This window comes from Pongo pygmaeus, chromosome 3 (genome assembly GCF_028885625.2).
Source record: "Pongo pygmaeus isolate AG05252 chromosome 3, NHGRI_mPonPyg2-v2.0_pri, whole genome shotgun sequence".
NCBI lineage: Eukaryota > Metazoa > Chordata > Mammalia > Primates > Hominidae > Pongo > Pongo pygmaeus.
Genome location: NC_072376.2, coordinates 46048107 through 46054106, shown reverse-complemented (window position 1 = coordinate 46054106; position 6000 = coordinate 46048107).

Below are 6000 nucleotides of genomic sequence, written 5' to 3'. Positions count from 1 at the left end.
ATTGCAAGTTTTTTGAGGCCTCCCCAGCAATGCAGAACTGTGAGTCAATTAAACCTCCTTTCTTTATAAATTACCAAGTCTCAGGCAGTTCTTTATAGAAGTACGAAAATGGACAAATACAACTACCATTTGACCCAGCAATCTCGTTACTGGGTATATACCCAAAGGAATATAAATTATTCTACCATAAAGACATGCACATATGTTCATTGCAGCACTATTCACAATAACAAAGACAAGGAGTCATGGTGGATTGGATAAAGGAAATGTGGTACATATATACCAGGAAATACTACACAGCCATAAAAAATAATGAAATCCTGTTCTTTGCAAGCAAAATGAATGAAGCTAGAGGCCATTTTCCTAAGTAAATTAACACAGAAACAAAAAACTAAATACCACACATTCTCACTTATAAATGGAAGCTAAACATTGGGTACTCATGGATATAAAGATGGCACCAACAGATGCTGGAGACTACTAGAAGGAAGAGGGAGGTGTGAGTGGTAATCACTGAAAAATTACCGATTGAGTACTATGCTCACTATCTGGGTGATGGGATGCATCATATCCTCAACCTCAGCATCATGCAATATACCCATGTAAAAAAGCTGCACATGTACCCTCTGAATCTAAAATAAAATTTAAAGGTATTTTTAAAAAGAAAGAAATATGTATAAATATACATATTATAATATAATACGTATAAATATAAATAAATATAACTTGATGAAGACTAAATTCTTCTATACCAATTTGCCTGAGAAAACAATTGAGAGAGATCACTTATACAGACATAAAATTAATTTTTAAGATTATTTCACTTTTGTTATCATTTTTTTCTAACTTCAAAACTGAGGTTAAGAGAGAATAAGTGATTTCCATATGTCACACGGCAAATAAATAACAGAGGTGAAACATGCCTCTCTTGACTTCTTCAAACATTCTCAACTGTCTCATTACCTTCCCCACACCTTTAATGCTATGTTCCTGGCTAGTCACTATGCTTTCCCATCCTTGTAGTTGATAATGACATTTGTTGAAAAGGAAAGCAATGATTATTTTCTGAACTTCTTCAGTTCCTGACTTCACAGTCTGATCTGTTAAGCATCATTCATATTTCAGGCTTTTGGAATTTTGTCAAAATCAAACAGACAAACAAATAACAAATAACTTAAATCAATAAGTCGATATATTAAAATTAGAATGGATTCTTGCTTTGGCTGAAATGCTGAACAAATTATTTCAGAATTACATTCCAAGTTCAATACTGTGTAATAACTCTCTTCAAACTGTTTAATTTAAAAACAACTTGAAAATAATTTAAAACTATTATATGTGATTTTTATTCAAAAATATGTAGTATTAATGTGCAAAGTACATTTACATCTTTTTTTAAATTTGCATAAGCACACCAGAAAGCTTTATGACTGTCTTTTCTTTCTAGTTGCCACCTACTCAGGCTTTGTTTTTTTGGCTTAGGATTGACTTGGTTATGAGGGCTCTTTTTTGGTTCTATATGAACTTTAAAGTAGTTTTTTCCAATTCTGTGAAGAAAGTCATTGGTAGCTTGATGGCGATAACATTGACTCTATAAATTACCTTGGGCAGTATGGCCATTTTCATGATATTGATTCTTCCTACCCATGAGCATGGAATGTTCTTCCATTTGTTTGTATCCTCTTTTATTTCATTGAGCAGTGGTTTGCTGTTCTCCTTGAAGAGAACGTATTTGCTGTTAAATACGTATAATTTGTTTTGCTATAAATAGTCTATCTTTTGAGCCCAGCCAATATGGTATCTGATTATGGCTCTGACATCAATCAGCAGTGCACTTCTCTGAAGGAAGTGGTGTAGTCTATGTGTAATTCATATTTCCTTTGTGGTGCATGAGTGCCCATACAGTAATTAAAGCAAGCAGCTAGTGAAATCATGGGTTATTAGGAGGAAATGCTTGTGATTAGAATAAAAGATGATTGTTGCATTAATATTTCAGATGGCAGAGTCTGTACGAACGGTAGCTGTTTCTGAAAGGACTTGGGGATTCTGCCCTTTGGGTGCATGTGCTAATTCCAAACCCCATAACTAAAAATCTAACTACATTAATCCAAATGAGCCTGACTACTTGAGATTCACTGGATGTACAGAGAAGTAAATTGTAGAGTATCATACTGGAAGAGGACAGAGAAATCAATAAATATTGAGCACTTCCATCTATATGTAAAGCAACATGCTAGTTGCTATAGATTAGAGACAGAGATGTAGAATTCTCTACCTGACCTCAGAGAGCCTGTATTAGCTGGGGAACAAGACCATGTACATGGTTGTAATTGAATATCACAATATAATACTGTATTAATTTTCTATTGCTGCTGTAACAAGCTACCACTAACACAGTGGCTTAAAACAACTCAAATGATGATCTTATAGTTACATAGCTTTGAAGCCTCACACAGTTCTCACCAGGCTAAAATCAAGATGTCTGTAGGGCTGCATGTCTTTTTGGAAGCTCTAGGGGAGAATTTATTCCCTTGCCTTTTCCAGTTTCCACAAGCTGTCCACATTATTTTCCTAGAGTTTCCTTCTTCTAACTTCAAAGACAGCAGTATCAAATTTCTATCTGACCTGTCTTTTATCATCTTATCTCCATCTGAAGCCAAAAGGAAATCGTTATCCACTTTAAAGGGCTCATATGATGACATTGGGTCCACCTGGTTACTTCAAGATAATCTCTCTACCTGAGTGTTCTTAAACTTACTCATATCTAAAGAGTCCCTTTTGACATGTAAGGTAATCTATTCACAAGTTCTGGAAATTAGGGCATGGATATTTTGCGGGGAGGGCATTATTCAGCCTACCATAAATATTGAAAGGATAGCTTAAAAATGGAGTTTAAATTAAAATTTAGAGAAAGGGAGAAAGACATCATTGTGAGAAAAATGCTAGGATAAAGGTTTATCAAGATAAGTTCATCTTTGAAAAGTAGAAAATTTGCTTCTTGATATTTTCTTCTCCTTTTGAATCAATTTTACTTTTAGAAAATCAATTATTTCAAGATTTTCTAAGCTATTACCATGAGTAACAATATTATTTATATTATCTCAATTTATCCTCACAATAACACTATTAGAGACATATTAGTGTTATCCCTGTTTATGTAGATGAGGAAAAACTAGGTTAAGTAACCTGTCTCAAATGACATACGTTGTACATATAGAAATTAGAATTCAACCTCACATAATTGACACCTGTGCCCACAAACTTAACCACCATAATCTATACTACTTATTTTACATTTTCCTTCAAATTTCTAATATTTTATTGGAGTATTTTTTATCAGGTTTTTCTAAGAGGTGTATATTGCATTTAACACTTTATATTTTGCCACTTTTATATGTTATTTTCAAATATACTGATTTCTCCTTTCATGTTTATAATACTTATTAATTTTTTTTTCAAAATTTATTTTTCTTATAATATTTGATCTTGGACCTTAATTATTTTCTTCAAAAACCTACAAGGTATGAAGTTAATTTCTGAGTTAATTATGATTTGACCAAATATCACAAATATTAAAAGGCAGTGTTTTTATTTTAATTATTTTAAGATAGTTTGTAATTGAATTTATGAAGTTTTCCCTCATGATTATTCATGATTACTACAGAAAAATAAAAATCAAGAAAGCAAAAAGAAAATAAACAATCTTATATCTGGGTATCTAGAGATCTTGAAACAGTTTGGGTAGTTGTTTGAATAGCAGGTTTTAGGATTTTGGGGGGAAGAGGATGTATATTTACAAAAACAAGATCATATTGAAACTTTTTAACATTTGACTTTTCTTGCAGAAATATATGAAGGATATGTTACTATGTTAACAAAACTATCTTTTTGAATCATCATTTTTACTAATTGTATAGAAGGCCTTTGATGTGGATGTTATTTTTAACTAATTCTCTATAGTGAGACTATGTTTTTCCAACTTTGTGTTGCTATAAACAACAAAGTAATGAACATTTATATAATTGTAGCTCTATCATCTATTCATTCTCTCCTTGTATCTATTATTATTTGTCTTTCTGTTTGATTACATTATTTGCAAGGTAACATAGTGTATTGTTAAGCATGTGAGTTTTGGCCTCAGTTTTCCTGGAATTGAATCTCTTCTCCAGCACTCACTCAAAAGATAAGTTTGAGTTAATCATTTAACCCTTCTGTGTCTCGATTTCCTCATATATAGGTAAGTAATAGTATTGACTTATCGACCTCATGGAATTGTGGTAAAGATTAAATATATTTACCACATATAACACATTCACATTATATGATAATATGGGACTGCTAACATTATATGATTTCAACTCAGAAGATGTTTAAAAGATGACTTCTCCTGAAATAAGCTTCTCATTTTTTTAAAAAAACAGCATTAGAGTTCAAGGTACTTTTTTTCTTTCATGATTTTAGACATTGAATCAGAAGAGCAGTTCTAAGGTAATATTTTGTATAACAGAGAAGGAAGAGGTGGAATATTTTACCACATTGGAAATAACAGAAAAAGCAGTAAAATGAAAATCTAGACATAGCTCATTAATATTCAATATATCTCTCTAATTTTTCTGTTGTTTCAACCCAGTTAGTGCCCATATTGTACTACGTGTATAATGTCATCTTATGGAGTCATTTCAACTCTCTTTGTACAAGCATTAGGAAAATTTTAATTAAAATTAAAGCTGTACTTCAATTAATAAAAGCATTGCATTAATAAAGGCTGCTTGTATTAAAGAAGGGCAAAAATAATATCTGTCTTTATTTTGTTAATACTATTAAGACACTCAGCCATTGAATAGAGTCCAAGTGAATATTGTCTGCTGGCTAGTTCTCCTCTCAAGAACAGATATAAAATTTCTGTAGATAGAATATGTTTTAGAGAAATCACCTATAATGCAAAGTTTATGCCATAATTCCTACCTCGTAATCTGAATAAACATTTCTTGAATTGAATATAATTTATTGCCAAGTGGTTGACTGGTCTATTGTTGTGGGTGAACTGTGGACAACTTCTGGAGACAGAGTGATTCACTGACATTGGGCAGGCTGTGAATCCAAACATGATTATATTCATATGTAGTTCTCATCAATTTCAGCATCAGCTAACAAAATGCAAAGCCTTTGTGGCTGAGCTATTCTCTAATTCAATTTTCCTTAATGAACTAAACTTAAAAAAGAAAAATGCTGTGAAATGAAAGACATTTAAGGAGAAAGAGTATAAGAAAAGAGTATAAAAGGAAATCCCAAGTTTGTTTCCCAAATAATACAGCTAAGCCTTGAGTATAGACCTAATGCTTTTCTGTGTCATCATCTTTCTTATGTTAACTTTGGACCAGTGAAGTACATCTATTTTGTTTCTTAGTTGTGATGTTTAATATTGAGTGTCAACTGACTGGATTGAAGAATGCAAAGTATTGATCCTGGGTGTGTGTGTGTGAGGATGTTGCCGAAGGAGGTTAAGGTTTGGGTCAGTGGACTGGGAAAGGCAGACCCACCCTCAATCTGGGTGGGTACCAACTAATAAATCAGCTGTCATCATGGCCAGAATAAAAGCAGGCCGTGGAAAGATTAGACTGACTAAGTCTTCTGGCCTCCATCTTTCCCCCATGCTGGATGCTTCCTGCGCTTGAACATTGGACTCCAAGTTCTTCAGCTTTTGGACTCTTGGACCTATACCATTGGTTTGCCAGGGACTGTTGGGCCTTTGGCCACAGACTGAAGGCTGCACTGTCGGCTTCCCTTCTTTTCTGGTTTTGGGACTCAGACTGGCTTCCTTGCTCCTCAACTTGTAGACAGCCTATTGTGGGACTTCACCTTGTGATCCTGTGAATCAATACTCCTTAATAAACTTCCTTTCATATATACATTTATCCTATTAGTCCTGTCCCTCTAGAGAACCCCAATTAATATAGATTTTGGTGCCAGGATTGGTTCTAGAGGAACAGAATTTTAAGG